This window comes from Canis lupus, chromosome X, assembly GCF_003254725.2.
Source record: "Canis lupus dingo isolate Sandy chromosome X, ASM325472v2, whole genome shotgun sequence".
NCBI lineage: Eukaryota > Metazoa > Chordata > Mammalia > Carnivora > Canidae > Canis > Canis lupus.
In genome coordinates this window covers 16,350,729-16,371,826 of record NC_064281.1, presented here as the reverse complement: position 1 = coordinate 16,371,826, position 21,098 = coordinate 16,350,729, and positions in this window count along the sequence as shown.

The window sequence follows — 21,098 nt, the reverse complement described above, 5'->3', positions numbered from 1 at the left end:
TATACAAAGAAAAAGAGGAAGTAAGTATATTCGCATACCAACTGTGTTGTTCTATGGAGAGAGAATAATAAAGAAGACTTGCAGAGCATTCTGAAACCCATTTGGGATGCATTAATCTGCTCTCCTTGTTAATAAAAAGTTATCAATTCATGTGTTTCTTATATACCCCTCTCCATCTCCTGCCTCCTTTTAGATTGTTTTGAACAAATCCTGGACATCATATCATTTTATCCCTAAGTATTTCAGCAGGTGACTCTAACTAATGATTCTTTTTCTAAAACATAACTATAATGTCATTATTCCCACTACAAAATTAATAATTATTCCTTAATATGATTAAATATCCAATAAGTATTCAAATTCCCCTGATCTCATATTTTTTACAATTTTAGTTAGTATCAAAATAAGGGCCATACTTTGCAATCAGTAGTGTCGAAAGTTCAAAAATAACAAAATTAAAAGCAGTAAATCACTGAAATAGTAATTAGTAAAGATTTATTGTGCACACACCACAAAGACTATCTGTAAACAGGGAGCACTCAAACCAGAACATGGAATGAGGTTCAGGGGTATATTGTTACAAGGCAGCTCAGAAAGTAAGAAAGCAGACTCTTTATTCTTCGCAGTGATTGTTTATGATATTAGAATTTTCTTAAATGATAGGGGAACTGGTCAGGGGTTATCTCATATCAACTTGGGAAGCAGTTCAAGTTTTGCTTATAGTTTCCAGAGGCATAAGCAAGAAATTACCCAGGTCAAGTTCACTTTGCAAAATAAGCTAAATTAAGCTTTGTTTTTATGAATGAACTGGTTTTGTCCGCTCAGGAAATTCTCAAGGCTGGTCTCCATTTCTTTTTTATTTTAACAATAGTTATGTCTTTTGAGACTCAATCTCTAGCTTCTAATTCTGTCTCTCTCTCCCCCCTCCCTCTTTCACACACACACACACACACACACACACACACACACCACAGACACACATGTATACACACATTTTTCAATGCTCTTTTGTTGTTGAGAAAGCAAGTTGCTTGTCCTTAAAATTTTGATAGTCTGGATTTTGCTAATTGCATCCCTATGATATCATTTAATGTGTTTCTCTGTCCCCTATAAATTGGTAGTTAAATCTAGAGGCTTGATCAGATTCTGGTTTGATATTTTGACAAGAAAAATGCATAGGTGGTATTTTGTACTTTCATTAGGGGGCATATATCTTCTCCTTTTGCTATGCTATCCATTGATGATCATTGTCCAGGTGCAATTTTTTAAGACAACATTTTACTATGATTTATCCCAATACTTTTTGGAAACTAGATTTGGCTTGATTAGGAGCTAGACATCTAGGGCAGGGATCTGTCCATTTTAGGAAAGAGGCTCTCATTCTTCTTTATGCCCCCGGTACTGAGAGCATGGTGATATGATGGGCACCCTAAAACTGTGGGTCAAATTAAATTGCCAAACCAATATTTCCTCCAGAATGTAATTTATCCACAAAAGTGCCTGCTTTTCTACCCTCGTCATTAGCTCTTAGAAAGTCAAGAACTTCACCACAACCCCAACATCTAAGCTGCCTATTTTTTTTTAATTTAGTCAATTAAATTCTCCTCACATTTATAAAAGGAGAAATTACCATTGCCTGCAACTGAGTGGCTGCAAAGGCTAACATAAGTTTCAATTCTTCCATCACATCTACTTAAATTTCCTCATTAAGACTTCAGGTGCAATTTTCCCAGTAGCATTACCTGGGCTGTATATGCAAATGATATCCCTGCTTACACAATTGAGCATTTAGGACATGATTATATTTTCTTCCCCTCTGTGATAAGGGAAAAAGGGAAATGTGGTTCACACAACATAGAAGACACCTTTGGATTCTCTTGTTCTACTGTCTTAAACACCTCATTGTTAACCCTACCTGGCAGGGCTCACGCCCTGGGGGTTCTTGATCCTGTTTTGCCACACTCCAGCTTCTCTCTGGATCTTGGCAAATTTAGACAAAAGGACCAAATCAGCATTTAGCAGAGGTCAACACAGAAGCTGGTTCTACACTAGAAGCGATCCTTATTTGTTTCTAGCTTTAGTTCATCTGTGACCCCTCACTGTCAAACTCTTCCGAGGGGTCGTTCAGTCCACTCTCTCCCCTTCTCCCATCTCATTCCCTCTCTAGCCTCCAGCAATGTGATTTCTACACCGACCTCTACCCAGCAGCTCTTGCTGATAACCAACATGTCGACTCAAGTAGGCTTCCATAGTTGGTTCTCAACTTGCATGATGGTTTTGCAGTTCTCATGCTGTTCAGCAGCTCCCTCCTTTTGAAACACCTCTTCTCTGCATTTGAGTCTACACAATCCCCTTCTCCTCTGACCTTCCATAGTGCTTCTTAGTTCTCATATGAAGCCTTTTAAATATTGGATTTCCCTATTGATTTTACCAAAGACTTCCCCTTTTCTTACTCCCTTTCCCAACAATTGCATTACCAAGTCTGAGGAGAAGACTGCCAAATCTATGTCACTTCTTCTGTCCCTGTTTGGGAGTTCAGATCCACATTTCTGGTTGCACGCTGGGATAGCTGGAAATAAATGGCCAAGTAGCACACACCCAAATAGAATTATTACCTCTTTCACCCCCACTCCTTGCTTCCTCTTTCTGCTCTCTGCGATCTGTGGCCATCTCAAGCCCTCCTGTGGTAACCCTTACCCTCTCTTCCCATTCCCAACATCCAATTGGCCACTGTGTTTTCCCAAGTTGGTACTGCAGACATCTCTCAGAGTCATCTCTTCTGCCCCTACTCTTTGCCTAGTTTATATTCTGAGCTCCTTACACCTAAGCCATCACAGCAGCCTCCTGATCTTGTACCAGGGTCTTCCTCTCTGAAGCTGTCATTCACAATGATGCCACTGTTATTAATATCTTCCTCAGACACACAGTGGATAATGTGACTATCCTCCTGAAGGACTTCCATTGGTTTCAGTTTCTATAAGCTGTGAAGACAATAGCATCCAAAGCCCATCGTGACATGGACCCAATTTCTCTTTCTAGCCCCATAAGTAAAAGTAAAGGGTTTCTGGGGCCTCCAGTAGTAGAAGAAATATGAAGAAAGATAGACTTTCTGCAGGAGGAAAGTAAGCAGAAAGGCATGCTCGAGTAGGAAAGTAATGTGAGCAAAAGCACTCAAGTTGAAAATGCTATTTTATTAAAGGGAAGCCAAAGAAGAGATAAGCAAGGAAGGCTGGAAGTGTCATGTAAGGAGAGATACGGTTCAATCAGTAGGATGGAGAAAAATCATTACTATGAGTCTTAAAACAAAATTAAACATGAATTTAATAACAATGCTATGTGAATTTCCCTGCATAGTACCTATCCCTGCATATAGTTTCTCCAAACCTAATATTCTATAGCAGACCTAACAAAATACTCCCAAGGTGGCTAAGTGTTCTTATTTCTATTTTAAGCTTTCAATCCCAATTGTTAACAACTCCATTAAATATAAGACTTCCTTTCAGAGCCACTTGGAAATGTGTTACGTAAATTCTGCATATTTCCCCTTACTTCTTCCCCAGCATTTCTCCAGCTTCTAAAAATAACACCTCTGATGCTGCTTTGTTCACTGCTCCAGCTCCCACTTGCACACCTATCATGTTCAGAGCCCAACTGGGACATATCACTTTCATTGGTAGTGTGTGTATGTGTGTGTATGTGTGTGTCCATTTCTTCCTGCTCATGTAGCATTTTTTAAAATGAAGCTTAATGCTCCTGAGGAAATTTTCTTCTGCTATGGGAATGAAAAGGCTACAAATCATTTTTCTCCTCTGATTTCTGTAGTAGCCTTAGGAGATGTCTTTGGCAGCCAGTATAAGAGCTCTCTTATATGAGGGAAAATAAGAACAATAATAGTCAGTGGTTGACAAAATTTATTTGAAAGCTAAGACTGTGCCAGCACTGTGCCAGGCACTTCACATGCATACTCAATGTCCATCATCAGATAGCTCCACTAACTAGGTACTCTACACTCCTCATTTTTCAGACAAATCAAAACTTAGAAGGGTTAAAGATCTGGACCCGAGGTGGCAAAGTAAGTGAAAGGACCCACTATCAGACCTAGATCTGCATGGCGCCATAATGCATGTTCTGTATGCAGAAAATCCTATATAAATTTTGAAATAGAAGCCCATACCTGGTATATTAGGTCGGGTTCTCCCAGAAGCAGACCCAGAAACAAGGATTAGAGTGCCAGTGCTTTGTATACAGGGAAGGGAAAGAAGCCAATAAAGGATGTATATCCTCTGAGGAACTCTAGGAGACGCCTAGAGCACGCCTCAGAGTTAATCCAACCAGTAGGCAAGGCAACTGAAACGTTTCTCCACTAACTCCTATGTTAGTTATTGGCTAAGGGCTGCTGTTGGCAGCACTCGCAGCTTGCTCTGAGCACAGACTAAGCATGCTCCCCAGTCAGAAAATGCCTCAGACAGAGTCATGGATGTTCAATAGAAAGCAGCCACAGCGAGTAGAGGTAAGTACTGAGGGATGAGGGCAGGACACTATGACCGTACATTGCATATGGCCCTGGGACCAAAAAAAAAAAAAAAAAAAAAAAAAAAGGAAAGAGAGAAAATGCCGTTCCCTGGACATACTCATTCAATTATGCTGCTTTACACACCATTCTCTGGACTCAGCTTAACCAACTGGGATTTCTCAGCCCTGGTTTTCACCATTTTTTCAGTAATTCCTTCTTTTCTATCTCCAGCTGAGCAATATGAACTCTTATGGAGATACAGGAATGACTATGGGGCCTCTACCTCCAGAAACGATGGGGCCCACCATTGCACACCATTACTTTCTACCTGCTAGCTGTGGAAATCCCTACACTGTGGAAATCTGTACCTTCCCCATGAGAAAAGATTTTTCATACTGTCTCCCTTGGTGGCAAAAACTAGATACTCTAACAGTCCCCAAATTCCAATTTTTTGGAGACCAAGATGAGGTCATTTCCAAAACCAGGATCCTATGTCTGAAAAACCCTCCTTAAACTTCTTCATTCAAGATTTTGCAATCCGAAAGTTCCTAAACTAAAAAACATGAATAAGATTACTAAAAATCATCTAGTTCATTGGGGTTAATTAACCCTCTAAATAATGTTATGGGTTGGACATTTTAGTAGTAATGATAAATATTAGTAATACTCAAGAGTTCCAATATGTTGATGGCTCACTATGTGCCCAGCCATGTGGCTGGCTCATTATTTCTCACTATAACCCTAAGAGAGTCTTGCAGATTAAAAATCAAAAGCCCATGGGTATGTCTTCCAGCACTTCAGAAGCACCCATTCTTATGTGCCCCAAGTTTTATAGCCTTTAGACACCAGTCACACAGATGGAATGGCAAGTGGCTCAGAATTAGAGTGATAATAGCCAGGCCTAGGAAAGAGAGTTCTAGGCTGACTCAGACAGAGAGGGGAGATTAAAATTAGTTCTCTTCTCTTTCCTGCAACTCCCAAGTTATTGTCCCATCAACTTTGATCATTTTCCTCAAACTTGCCTTTCAATATGTTTCCTCCTTCCATCCCTTTGCCCCCCAAAAATAAGAAAAAAAATCAAAAGCCCACATGGTCAGTTATACAACTTGTCCAAGGTCATGTAGCAGATAAAAAGCCAATCCAAGGCCTAAGCCTGAGCCTGGTTGTTTCCTACTATACATTCCCGGGTGCCTTTCTAGCATTCCCTGGAGTAAAATGCCCCAGCGCCCATTGCCATATAAACACTAAAGAAATTATCGGTAAATAATAGGTGACTTTCATAAATGTGAGGTAGAGTACTTTGGAAAGTCTGAAATATGAAAATGCCATGCAAAATGGTTGATTAACAGGTGCTGCTGTGTCCTCCATGTGAAGTCAAACTAATAATGTCATCTGTATTTGTTCTTAGAAGGATAACCTGTTAGAATGGAAGGAATTCTTAGACCATCTAATCACCAGCTTGCAGAACTGAGGCCCAGAGAAGTTAAGTAACTAACTTAAGGACCCTCAGCTCCCCAGGCAGTAGGCAGCTATGACGAGATTCTGGTTTCTCTGACTTTGGATCTGTAGCTTTTTCACTCACCCCCACCAGATTGTGTCTTTTCATTCAAACTGCCCCCCTGGGCAATTGCAGATGGTCACAGTTTTTAGCACCGGTGCAGATTTTGATCAGTTCCACTGCCCCGCATTTCTAACAATTCCCAGAAATGTTTCTTTCACAGGCATTTAGGATAGTGCTATAATAACAGTTTTTTTTTTAATGTCTTTTCTCCGAAAGAAATAACAAGCCAAAGCTCCAAGCTCTGCTTCATCGTTATATAATACTTGTCTGGGATTGCAAATCACTTGCAAAAGGACAAGGCCTGGGGGAGGCGAGGGTGGGTGTGAATCTTTTGTGGTTTCTTGAGTAACACGAGGCGATTTGTCATTTTAGTGAGGCCAGAACCGAAGCTCTCAGATCCATACCCGATCAGGCTCATTTGGATTATCTTCGAAAACTGTTTGTGAGGCTATCCCTGAGTTGGGGTGGAACACAATGGTTGCAGACAGACCTGTTTTTCTCTCTTCCCTTCCACCCAAGTAAGAGAACAGGCTAATAATAAACCAAAGTTCTAGAACTTGAATTTGAACTGAAAAAACCTCCGAATAAAACCTGTTTCTTCGTCCTGCAAGTGGGAGGGGAAGGCCTAAGTCAGAACGGGGAACGGGTGTATTTTCTGTGAAAGTGCGCCCTCTGGTGATGAATTTCGGTAAAGATTGGCTCTCGGGTGGAGTAAACAACATTATCATACCAAAAAGAATTTTTTATTGGAGGGGGAGAAGATCTGTAGATAACTCATGAATGTTCAACTTTATAGTCCTAAGTTAGCGGTTATGGAGGACCCACTGAGAGATGTTAGTTCTTATGGAGATTTGCACAAGAGAAATTCAAAATACTTCTGTTACTTGGGGAGCTCTCCAAATACCTCGTTGCTGGGCATATTTATAGAGAAGCGAAAATAAAGTAACTCCACAGGGCAGCAGGGTAAAGATTTTGGCTATCTATGTTAAACTCTTACCAAAATAGTCAAAAGTCGCGCGAGGACCCTTTAATGTGGCAAAATGGACAAGGAATTCCAGAGCAAATAGAGATACTTTTTAAAAGTGGTTTGACTATGAATGAGGGAAGAAAAAAATATATATTTTTTTAAATACAGTACAATAAGCGATGCCTTCGGTGGCAAATCCTCCATTGAAGAGTCTTGTCTTTCTACCTTTTTGCCTCCTTGTAAAAGCCCTGCAATCCGCTGCATATCTTTCCCTCGGTGTTGAGATTCAAGGGGCAGTGAGAGAAGCCGACTGCTTTATTAGCCATTCCACTCTGCATTAGCCTGTCCCCCGGCTCCTGCTTGCGTTTGATAAGGAACGAATTCCAATGATCTATGGCTAGCTGCGAGTAGCCCGCGAATGTTCCCTCACCATTCCCTTTCTTGCTGCTGCTTTTTCACCCCCCCCCCCCCACCCACCCACCCACTCCTAATTCGGACCACCTCAACTGCCTCCATTATTCATGCGGCTCCGTCCTCACCACGCTGTGCACAAGCACCCACGTTTATGCCCTTAGCGATGTTCAGTTTGACCCCTCGGGGCGGGAGAACTGGGAAATCGGATCAGCTGCGTGAGTCTGGCGCTCACGGGGCTGCGCCCGGGGGTTGCAGTTCCCACTCTGAGCCAACCCAGCAGGAGCCCAGCGGCAAACAGACCACGTTACATAAGGCAGCGGCGAGGCCAGCGAGGAGACCGCGAGGGAAGATCGCGCCGCCGCGGCTTCGCCCACGTCCGCGGAGACCCCCGCCAGCCCCTGCCGAGAGGCGGGCGCAGCCGTCTGGAGCTGCGCGTACGTTACGGGCCAGGCGGGCAGAACACGGCTGGAGAAAAGAATCTCTCTCTTCCTCCGTGTATTCTGAAATCGAAACACTTCGCAGAATTCATGTGGCCTCAGGGGAATTCAGAAGCACGCTCTCCTCCTTTGAGAATCATTAAACTCTTTTTTTTATTAAGGATAACGGGGGTGGGGGGCTTTAGCTCATCTGTCTCACTCTGGTTAGTGACCCGGGTTTGGTTAGTGACCGGGACGAGCAGAGCAGCTGCGATCACGGGAGGGTAACCCAAATTCCTTCTTTCTGCTCCTTGGCTGAGCTTTCTCGGTTGGCTGCTCTGTGGGAAGAAAAGAGGGCACGGAGAGAAATGGAATTCCTCTGCGATAACCTGAATCACAGCTGCTAAGGCTCTACGCTACGTTTAAGGAAGTCTAAGTGCAGATGGAGATTGGGTTTGAGGAATGAGCAGGCCAGTGAAACCTCTCTGCACTTGGAAAGAGACTGTGATTTAAAAAAAAAAAAAGAAGAAAGAAAGAAAGAAAGAAAAAAGGAGAGAGAAACACCAGAACCGGTTTTCATCCACGTGATTCCAATCGATTTTACGTGGGTCTTTCTTTGCTCTTTGTCTCGGCTGTGCATTCAGTTGATGCTCATTCGATTAGGGGCACAGATGATAGCAATGATGGAGGGTTGCCTTTCAGTGGAAATAATATTTTCCTACCAAGATATCACACACATTTAGTATGCAACAAAACTCCTTTGTCTCACTTTTGAGATCAAATTTATATTCTAAGGCTGTTCTCTTGTTAGACGTTTAAGAAGTCTTGCATTGTAGGAAAGACATAATTCGAATGTTAACAGGGAGAGGAAACAGGGAAGAGAGACGATGGGAGATGGGAAGGGGGGGGAAGAGAGGCAAAAAGAAAAGTAGGAAAGTGAGAGAGTCTGGGGATATTGACAAGTCTGAGGGACAGCAAGTCCTTTTCTAAAACCATATCAATTCACTGCTGCTAGTGGGCAGTGAGAGGGGACTAATTAGAGAAAGCTAAGGGCTCATGGGAACCAACAGAATCTGAGGTTAGGGCTATTCCAACTATGCCCAGCCCACTCCCCACTGAGAATCTTGGCTGACAGTAATGTAATGACAGTAATGACAGGGATATAACAGGAGGTGTCATTGATGTGAGGATGTCATACATGAGAATCGTGGGGAGAAAGCAAAGGCTGAGGAGCCCTGGAAATGAGCAAGGGAGAAAAAAATGAAATCCCTTCACTGCGGATGAAAGACAGCAGATCGGTATGTGAAGATGAAATCTAGAAACCCTCAAAGAGGAAAGTAAATCCAGTGATTGTCATTCAATACCTGCAATCCCTCCATCCCAAACAAGATAGTAGGACAACAACTCTTTGTTAGTGAACAGAGCTGTGTCATTCACAGGGACGATTGGTGGGTTATGTGGCTGTCACTGGGCACAGAACTGGGAGTCTGCATCTTTCCCATGATGAGCCTTCAGAGGTTCTTATTATGGAAATGTGGCTGGGTGGAAGCTGGCTTTTGGTTCAATGACGGTACCTTCAGCCTTTCTTTGAGTAATAATTTCTAAATTCTGCAGCAAAGGTTTTCCAAGATCTTAATTCTGCACTGAGTTCAATTTACAAAGTTTTGGACCTCTTTATGAGCCACCCTCATTGCAGTTCTTGTTACTGAGGAGGGGGAGGATGTTATTTTGTTATTGGCGACGATGAGATTGTACAAATAAGGAGACAAAAGGGGTAGATCTTTGTACACTGCCGCAGTTTCTGGTTAAGTAATGATTTTATAAAAGGTTTTGCTTCCATCTAGTGGTTATTGTGTACAACTGTCTTTTTCTGACAAGTGAAATTAATTGAACTAGATTTTGAAATGCCCCTCCACTGTGCAGAGAGAGCTAAGGATTAAAATACTAATGCTGCTGTCTTAAAAAACATTGCTAATAATGATAGGACTCTGCTGATAAGTGCCTAGCAGAGTGGAGGAATTGGCCACTCAAATTGCTGTTAAGAAAACCAGTACCAGGAATAATAATAGTTTAAAATTTTCTAGTTGCTCACTACGTGCCAGATATTGATCTAAGTGCTTTACATATTTTAACTTACCTAATGTTCTCAATAACCCTATGAGGTACTATTTTTAGACTCCTTTTATGGACGGGGGAGCTGAGGCTCAGAGAGGTTATATAAGTCCTGCAGAGTCACACAGAGTAAGTGTGAGAGCCAGGTTCTGAATGAGGCCAACTGGCTGGATGCAGTTCTCTTACCACCATACATTCATATGACAAGTACAATAGGAGAAATGTACAGGAAGTAACTACAGGAATTTGAGCCATGGCACCGAGAATGGGAGTAAGAATTTAGAGCAGGGGAGAAACCGAAAATGTATCTGGAAAATAGAACTAATAGGATGTGGTGGTAGACAATTGGATGCGGAGAAGAGGAGGAAAGAAGATGGTAGGGTTTCTGGCTGGCAAAATGGGAGATACAGATTAATCAAAACTGAATTTTAAAGTAGGCATGAGTGGGAGGAGAAGGGATAGAGCTAAGACTCTCTTATTTAGAGCCTTAGAAGTGATGCAAAGTAAACACATTTCAACAAAAAAATGTGAACATTAGGAAAAGAAGACCTGTGCATGACTGAGAAAACTATTCCTTCATATTGTGAATCACTGACTTGAAGAAAACATACAAGAATACAGTCATCCAATATGACTTTGTAAAACTTTTGACATTTCCGAAATTGAAAATCTATTGTGAGCTATACCTACACATAACTCTTCAAGTGTTTTACTATGGAGTATACAAAAAAATGCTTAATGTGGGGACCCACATGATATGTTTCCACGGAATTTTTCATAGAACATTATTAGAGCTGGACAAACCTTGAAATTCAAGTATTCCAACCTCCTCATATCACAAATAAAGGAAGTTCTGTCAAGGGATATTAATGAAATTAATAAATATCTTCACCATAGTAAGGAACTGAGGTAGTCATTATGTGATATAAAAAGAAGTAGAACACAGAGCTCTTTTTCTTAAGATGTTTACACTTTATTTGGGGAAATAACAATATAGTGTACAAAATAGCTGCACTATTGGTCTGCTCAGGATCCATTCCCCTTCCTTTGGTCACAGCATCCTGAATTTCTTTGGGGGCCATTCCTCCCCCACTCTGTGATTTGTGTGGGGCTGACCCTACCCCTGGTGCCATGTGACACAGTCTAGCCAGTAAGAATAGTAGCCTATTTTGATGGTGATGATAATCGATCCAGGGATGCATAGGCTCATTCCTTAGTCCAGCCAATAAAAGCAAATGAGGATCAGGCCAGTAGTTTTTCTGAAATCCTTTGAAGAAAAAGTACCCTTTTTCCATAGAGGTTGCCAAGCTCGTAGAAGGTCAGTATAGGGCTTCTGGAGGCTACAGTGTGAAGAGTGTCCTGAGAATGATGCTACCAGCGGAAGGTAGACTGAGAGAAGAAAAGACTTTGAAAGAAACCCAGCAATGTGTAATCCGCTAAATCAAACTGCTTTAGAACTTTCCAGATTCAGCATCCTTTTTATTGTGACTTCTCCATTCCTACGCTCTTTATTTTAATCATCCACATGGTTAGCAGAATTTCCTCATTGAGTGGTTCTATTCCTGATTGTCTCAAATCTACCTGTTGCCTATTTAACCAAAGGATCAGTTAGCTAGGTATAATAGACTTGAGTCCCATTTTCTTTCCTGAAGAATTTTGCAGACATTGTTCCATTGCTTTTTGACATTAAACACGGCTTATGACTATCAGATAAAATTCAGGATTCCCAGTTAAATATGAATTTTAGATGAACAATGCATTTTTTTAGAAGTCTGTTCCAAATGTTGCATCTAAATTTTAAAATTTAACTGGACATTCTGTATTTTTATTTACCGCATTGGGCAACCCTAATGAAGCTATAGAAAAAAAGTTGGGGGATCCCTGGGTGGCGCAGCGGTTTAACGCCTGCCTTTGGCCCAGGGCGTGATCCTGGAGTCCTGGGATCGAGTCCCATGTCGGGCTCCTGGCATGGAGCCTGCTTCTCCCTCCTGTGTCTCTGCCTCTCTCTCTCTCTCTCTATGTCTATCATAAATAAATAAATCTTTAAAAAAAAAAAAGAAAAAAAGTTGAAGGAAAATCTAATTACTCTCCCCTCTCCTCACCTTGTAGAAGACTTGCTTTTAAAAAAAATTATCTGCATACTTGAAATTTTTTCTTTAAACTTGAAATTTAATATTGGATGTTAGTTCTGTGTCTTTTTTCTCCTTGGTACAAAGGAATCCCTTTTGGGTTTTTTTGTTTTGTTTTGTTTTGTTTTATAATAAATTTATTTTTTATTGGTGTTCAATTTGCCAACATACAGAATAACACCCAGTGCTCATCCCGTCAAGTGCCCCCCTCAGTGCCCGTCACCCATTCACCCCCACCCCCCGCCCTCCTCCCCTTCCACCACCCCTAGTTCGTTTCCCAGAGTTAGGAGTCTTTATGTTCTGTCTCCCTTTCTGATATTTCCTACCCATTTCTTCTCCCTTCCCTTCTATTCCCTTTCACTACTATTTATATTCCCCAAATGAATGAGAACATATAATATTTTTCCTTCTCCGATTGACTCATTTCACTCAGCATAATACTCTCCAGTTCCATCCATGTTGAAGCAAATGGTGGGTATTTGTCATTTCTAATGGCTGAGTAATATTCCATCGTATACATAGACCACATCTTCTTTATCCAAGGAATCCCTTTTGATCTTACCATTTCCTTTTACCTACATTTACCTTCATTTTAAAATATATTTTCCCATTTTCTAACTCTGTCTTTCTACATTTCAGGAACGCAATTCTCTAGTATGTTGAATTACCTTGCCTATCTTCCATATCTATCATCTCCATCTTTTCACCTCTGCGTATTCTGAGACTATCTCAAATATTTTTCCATGCTTATTTTCAGGCCTCAATATTCTTCTCTTTGCTGTCTCAAATTGATTTGTTTAAAGTACAAGGGTAAGCAAATTTCTTAACTTCTATAATCTCCCTTCTCACTCTGTTGTCTTACCATCTTGTGTACAACTTGTTTTGTTGAATTAATATTCTTCAGTCTTTTATAACTTTTAGTACATATAAGAAATATCCTCCTTATTCTTCTGGATTTAGGAGGTCTTCTGCCATTTATTAATTAACTTATTAATTTATTTGTTTCTGTGTTGCTTTGTTTCTAGCTACTTTCCTTCTATTATTTATTTTTTTATCTACCCACTTATTTAGCAATAATATGATTGCATTATTTCCCTGCCATTTAATTTCATCTTGCTAATGCTGAATATGAGCAGCTTTTTGCAAATCTGTCTGCTCAGAAGTTGTATGGGTAAATTTTAATTGATATATTTCCCACTTATCCAGGGTGAATCTGTCTCTCTCCTGGTTGCTAGGTGTTACATTCTTTAGTATAGGTGGAAGGCATGTGAAGAGGGCAATGGAGATAAACCACCTGGAATGGAGTTCATCCTTTGCTAGAGAATCTGAAATCTGCTTTCTCCTCTGAGGTCTTATTAAATTTCCAGTGCTGGGATTCATTTTACCATCATATTTGAAAGGGATTTTAAAGATAACAAAGGCTTCTATACTTTGGGGGATTAATTTAAGGAGATAACATAAAACCTTTTTTTTTAAAGAGAAAAGGTATTAAAAACTGCTTACCACCTTTCTCAGCCTGGCACAACTACAAGTTTCATGGACCTTCTCTTTTCCTTCAGATTTCAACCTAGAAGCTTTTGAGATGCACCTCTGTGTGGAGTGAGGGAAGGCAAGGAGGAAGGTGAGTTCAAGACCCCTCTGTCGTAAGTAGATATGCGCAGTACATGCTCAGTGGAGGGGGGCCAGCCAAGCTGGAGTGTTTCATGTTAAAAAGGACCACAATGTCAGCATATCAGATATTATATGTCTGCTTTAGTCTTTTAAAAAATCAATTTAGGGCAGCCCGGGTGGCTCAGTGGTTTAGCGCCACCTTCGGCCCAGGGTGTGATCCTGGAGACCTGGGATCGAGTCCCATGTCGGGCTCCCTGTATGGAACCTGCTTCTCCCTCTGCCTGTGTCTCTGCCTCTGTGTGTGTGTGTGTGTGTGTGTCATGAATAAATAAATAAAAGCTTTTTAAAAATTAATTTTATGTCATTACTGGCATATTTTGTATGTGGTTTTAGGCATAGGCCCTAACCTTCCTAGTCAGCCTTTGTGCTCTTTCTACCTCCCTATACAAACTCTCCCTTTCAGCCAAAGTGGCCAACTCACTGTGACCTAAAGAAGTTCTGAATGTACTCTCTGAAATGTGGCTCCCGCCGTGCCACTCCCTGCGAACTCCTGTCATTTGCCTATTCCTATATAGCCTTTGAGACTTGGCTAAAATTCTGCCTCCTTCATGATGCTTCCTCTGATTGTGCCAATCTAAAATGATTCTTCCCACACTCCCAGAATATGTTACATTCTGAGTAAATTCTTCAGCTCTATCTTTCATTTCACTAATTTACTCTTCAGTTCTATCTAATCTGTGATTTAATCTATCCGCTGTGTATTTTAATAACTACGGTCTTCATCCAAAGCAGGTCTTTGGATTTACTTGTAAGCCTTCCTGGTTATTTTGGTGTTATCTTGATATTTTATTTTGTTTTTCTCCTTTTTGAAGGAGGTTTAGTCATCCTTCATAGCACATATTTAATAATCTCATCATTTGGAGGACTGGAGGGTCTAATCAAAGTGTTGGTTGTGTTGGTTGCCAGCGTATCTCAATGCCTTTTTTTTTTTTCCTTTGAGGGTGAGCTCATGTTTAGTGGGGCTTTGTCTTCAGGAGTCCTTTGTGATCTGGGTGGAGGATGTGCCTCTCCAGACATGGTTGGCATTTACTTCTACCAGGGAATGACGGGATGGGCACCACTTTTTCCGTTCATTTTATGGGTTTGAGTTTACTGAACTAAAAGGTAGTATGTATTTGAACCAGAAATTCAACTGAGAGCAAACCTAAGGTCCCACCTTTGAGGGGTGAGGGGACCTGGAGAACGGACGGGGGGGGCTTGTCTTGCTGGCAATGCATAACTTTTGCTCCTGTTCTAGCCTTTCATTGTGGCATAGCCCTTTGAGGGTTGTAGCTTTTGGAGGTCATTCCTTTCTGCTTTGTTCTAGCCTGAAGTGTAGCTGCTTGTTCCCACCAGGTAGTTAAAACCTGATCCCCTTAGTTGCAGAAACCAACAAACCATCCCCCAAACCCTGAGCAGCAGGAGCTTCAAGCCCCCCTACAACTTTCCTTTTTCAATTTTTCTCTTCAGTTTTGGTTCGTGGGGAGAATTCTCTTAGTTTCCTGCTATCTCAGCTAGTATAAAAAAGGATATTTATTATGTTTTACCTATCTTTTCTTGGTGTTTTGTATCATCATGGTAATAACAGAAGAAACAGAAGTTTACAATTCATTCAATAATTAATCATAGAGAGCCTTGCCATAAATCCCCTGTTAGTGTCTTGATCTGGTATTTGATTCTTAAGAAATTTTTTCATACATTTTCTCCTAAAATAAATTATAAAAAAACAAAGCTAGGCATTGTATCTCACAGCCCTTTTTATTTATGGCACTATTTCGCCTAACACGGCTCCAGGTTAATTGATGGAAAGTAAATTGGTTGAAAATGTTTGAACACAGTCAAAGAAAAAAATTGATTAAAAATTAAACTGAATATTCCAAGTTTGTTTTTTAAAATATTGATAATTTGATACACCATTAATAATTACAGAGATACAGCATCGAGATAGGATGTCGAACAAGACAACATGGAGTGGGTTTAGAGCCTTTTAAGTGTTTTTAAATATATTTATCCATTTCCCCTCTAGAAGTTTGAATCTTCATACAGACACTACTCTTTCTTTTTTATTTTTAATTCATTCTCATCCTCTTCTTCCTGCTATGCCAATTTGAAAATACTTTAATAAAGTGTTACGTTTGCCTCTAGCTCTAAATGAATTGTCTAGAAGCAAATTTATGTGAGAGTTAATATTTGCAATATCTAGTTCATGTTTTTATAATTTCTGTGCCACTTAGGATAATTGCACAAATCTTAAACACAGTGATAAAAGCAATTTTGTCTACCTTCTCCTTTGCCTTTTCGTCCTTTCCATTTTCAACCATCACTATTCACTTAATCTACTTAATATGTTTTTACCATCTTTGCATCAACATTTATTTTTACATTTCAAGCTTTCTTCACTGTATTTGACATTATATGGCCAGCATTTGTACAGTGTTTGCTGTCAGGATGGAAGCTGTAATACAAAGCATGTGCAACCACAATGTGAATACAAGGACAAGCTTAAGGTTGCTTACACTGCTGGCCTGAAGGCAGATTGATCTGACATTTGCCTTACTATTGCACAGAAGACAGAAATCTCTTCCCAGATTTGAAGAAAGACTGGAAAAAAAAAACCTATATCTAAACATTGATCCTCATATAATTTTCATGGGCTTTGGGTCACCAGTAATCAATGTAGCTAGTTGTATTTTGAGTTCAATGAAAAATAAACCTAATTTTCTTTGATGGAAGGCCACTTTTTTAGCTGACAGCTGATACCTGTACACACAGGCCCTCAAATAATTAGAAATTTTTAAAATAAATAGGGTAAAAATCACTCTAATTCTTAAAAATGAACAAAAATGCTTAAAGGCATATAAAAGTTTAAAAAAATCATCCCGCTGTGCTTTAAAATGTTCAATAAGTGAGGGACACCTGGGTGGCTCAGTGGTTGAGCATCTGCCTTTGGCTCAGGGTGTGATCCTGGAGTCCCAGGATCGAGTCCCACATCGGGCTCCCTGCATGGAGCCTGCTTCTCCCTCTGCCTGTGTCTCTGCCTCTCTCTGTGTATGTGCCTCTGATGAATGAATAAAATCTTTTCAAAAATGTTCAGTAAGTGAAAAATCAATCATTGGGAATAATTGTTTCAACAATTTGCATTCTACAAAACAGTCTAGAACTTCCTATTAATAACACCTAGTGTTCATTAGTAACAATATTGCCCATCCCTCATATTCCTTTATGATTTGCCTTTAACACTCCTCTCATTGAGGTGGGGAATCTATGTTCCTTCCCTTGAATCTTGTTTGGCTTGTTACTACAGCAGAAGTAATACTTTGTGACCTCTGAGGCTAGGTCATAAAAGGTGATAGAGCTTCTGTCTCATTCTCTTGAGTTGCTCATGCTGTGAGGAAACATAGACCATTGTACTCAGAGAGACCACGTGGAGAGGCCACGTGGAGATGTTCTAGCCAATAGCCTGGATGTGATCCCACCAACAGCCACCAGAAACCATTGTAATCTCAAAAGACCCTAGCTGTGGAGTCAAGTCCAGCCTTTGAGTATTCCAGCTGAGGCCCCAGACATTGTGGTGCCATCCCTGCTGTGCCCATCTGAATTCCTGACCCACCAAATCCATAAGCATGATAAAATAGTCATATGACACCACTGTTTGGGATAGTTTGTTACACATCAGTAGATAACCAGGACATCGCCTCACTCAAGTATAGCCCAAAAGGATGGCGAAAAAGAGAAATCTTCTCACAATCTAATTTCAAGCAGCATTTGTCTCCTTTGTCTGGAAAGGAAGATGGCCTGAGGTCAGCATCTACCCTCATTCCTTGACAGTGGATAAAGACCTGAGTGGGTAAACATGACCTACAGGGAAAGAAGAAATCAGAAGATTGGTGACAAGGTTTGGGGAATGGATATACGGATGAATTTTTCTGAGAGAGCAAAGAGACTGAGAATATTTCTATCCAGTGTGAATGGTCACTGGAAGCCTCCCCCCCCCCCTCAGCCTTACTCATCTATTGTCCGCTCTACTTCATTTGCAGCCCAGAGCTTGCCAGGAAGGCCCATAATGTCAGGACGGGGACTATGCATGGGGACAAGAACAAGAGTGAGCTCCCTTCAGCAAGGCTAAGTGCCGTATTTTCCAGAAATATGTTTGTTTTAGAACCCACAGCCTTGCTTCTTTTTAAAGAAATTGATTGTTCTCTGAAGGGAGGAAGAAACCCCCCCCCCATCATATTTAATTTGAATATGAAATTACTATTTTTATAAGTCAAACTGGTTGGATATTTGGCTTAATATTTAGGAAAGAGATTAGTGTTTTGAGGATAGAGGAGTAGAAAACCCAATGAAGAATCGAGGCAAAAAAAAAAAAAATCAAGGCAATCTATTGATCTTTGTGCATATTGCCCGAGACCAATTCAAGAGCTAACTCAGTGGAGAAGTTAGCTTGTGTCATTATTCCCTGAGATTATCCTAGTTATATAAAACTGCTGACTGTAATGTCAGTCAAACAATGCCTGGTTAAGGGTTGGTAACGTGGGAGGTTTGAGAAAAAATGAAGGGAGAAGGAGGATAAAGTGGTAGAATTAAAAGGGAATCAAGTGCCATCATAAAAGACACACCCAACTGCTTTACTAAATTTGAAGACAATGAGGTACAGAAGAAGCACTTACCTGTCTGAGTCATGGGTGAGATGGAAGACAGTAATTGGAAATACTATTTTTTTATTTCCTTCCTGAAACTTGTCTCCGAAGACAATGGCAAGTTTATTAGAAAAAGATAACATTTTATTTCAACTCCTCTGGAAACAAAGGGAAACCTGAAACGTCTCAAGCCCAACATGCTTTGCTGCATCTTGACCAAGAAAAGCCTTTGGAATGTGCCAAGCAATAGCTCACATCCGTATGCCACGCGCTAAGCAAAATGCACTTGGGGAAAAGTGGAGGATGCGCAGTCAGCCACGTTATCTTAATTTCTTCTTCTCACTCGCCCACAACATTCAAATTCAAAATTCAAATAGTATTTGTTGCCAGCTGTTTTAGGCTCTTGGGGAACATCAGTGAACACAGCACACAAAGAGGGAGCTCCTTAAGAACTGGCGTTATGGGATTAGGGGAAAGCTAAATAACAAAATAATGAATACAATACATGAGTAAATTTTTAAAATATGTTAAAAGGTTATAAAATCTATGCAAGAGACAAAACAAAGGACAGAAGAGCAAGATAAAGGTTTTGGGAGTGCAGGACCCAGCATTGGGAACAATAGAGGGTAGGTTGCAATATTAAACCTGGTGTTCAGGGTGAAGCTCACTGAAAAGGTGTGATTGGAGTGAAGATGAGAAGAAAGCGAGAGTCAGACAAGTGGATATCTAGGGCATTCCAGGCAAAAGGAATAGCTAATGCACAGGCCCTAAGGCAAGAGAGCATTTCTGGTGTGTTCTTTGAACAGAAGGGAGGCCAGTAGGGCTGGAGTGGAAAAGCAAGCAGAACAGGAACAGGAGTGGTGAGTAGGTGACAGGAAACCAGGCCCGGGAGAGCCTCACTACTCAGAAAGGGGCCCAAGGACCAGCAGCCTCAGCTTCACTTGCACATCGGGTAGAAATGCAGACTCTCGGTCCCAGTCCCCGACCTGGAGATCTGGATTTGGATCGTGTTCTGCATTTTAACAAGATTCCCCATGTAATTCATATGCACATGAAAGTTTGAAAAATACTGATGGCAGGCTTTAAAGGCCCTTATGAGCCCCTGGATTTTGACTGCGAGGGAGATAGGAGTCATTGCAGGGCTTTGAGCAGAGGAGCCACGTGGTCTACCTTATGTTTAAAAGTATCACTATGGCCTGTGTGTCAGGAAGGGCCTGTAGGATGGAAGCAGAGGGAGCAGTCAGGAGGCAATCGCTGCGATCCGGGGGCAAGCGGATGGGGCTGGGACCAGCCTATGTTAGGTAGAGGCAGTGAGACCCGAGCAAATCACCTGGCCCTGCTACCTTTCCAGCTCCCTCTCTCCCGCTTCTATCAGACACGCGGGTCAAGGAGACATCGAAGAGTTAGAAGGTGCTTCAGAAGGAAGCGACCTTTCAAATCAGCTACCTTAAAGACAGCTCCGGTACGGTGGGGCCAACGGAGGGTGGCCTACCACAGTCCCCACTGTGGCCAGATGAGATTTCGAGAGAGAGGAGACGCTTGAACTGAGCTCAGGAGGAGTAGGAATTGCACCAGGAGTGGAAAAAATAAAAGAGGAAAAGGACATTCTGGGAAGAAACAGCAACATATGTGAAGACGCAGATGTGAGGAACCGTATGACACACTTTGCCTGAACAAAGTAGGGGGGCGGGTCACTGGCAGGAAATGAGACCAGAGGACTAACCAGATCCTGAAGTGCCTGGTGCACTGCAGTAAGGAGATCAAAATATCCAGAAAGCTCTGAAGACATCATGTCAGATTTCAAGGTAGGAGTAGAGCATTTACGAAACAATGGGGAGGACAGCTTGGAAGGGGATGAGCCTAGAAACAGGGAGAGCAGTCCCAAACCTGTAAAGGATGAGTAATTCAGCCCAGGACTGGTGGTAAGAAATGCCTGAGCCCAGGTCCACCTGCCACCTACAACCTTTATAATGTAGGCAAGTTCCCCCACTTCTTGAACCTCAATTTTTCCTCCATGGAATTGGGTCTTCCTCATTTTTGTAATGAGATCTCCAACTACTGTTGAGAGATCAAATGAGATGCTCTACAGAAAGCACTTGGCATGCAGTAAATATTCAACAGGATTAATTACATTCTAGCTATTGTTATTAGCTATGCTCTGACTCTCGGACCAGCATTCTCTTCATATCTCTGCCGGGTTGTATAAACCTCTCGTGAATTTTAATCATTGTTTACCTCATCCCTCATGGCTACACTCATGGGAATATATTTTTGATATTGAACTGGAAAAAAATTAAAGAGCTGCCTAGTTCTAATTCTCCCTGCTGGCTGATGATGCCAGGAGTTTTAATCACAGGAACCAAATATAACTGTGTACCAAACATCCGCGCTCACGCATAGGCCCTGGCCAGGTGCTTCTGTGCTGTCACTGGGTTTTTGATGTCACTGTTTCCTGTGTGTAATTAGTAATCGACACCAAAGCTCTGACAAAATGACCATTTTTAGAGCACCATTAGCTGTCTCCCTGGGTTTGGCTGTAAACGTAACATAAGTAGGATCTTTAGTGCATCAGTTTCTTCCTGCAGTCATGTGTATCTTCCTGAAGTCAAGAGCTCTGGGAAGAGCTGAGTGGGTGGGTATTTGGCTTGTTTTTCTGTTAAAGGACGACTTTGATGTTCTTTTACTATTACTTGAAA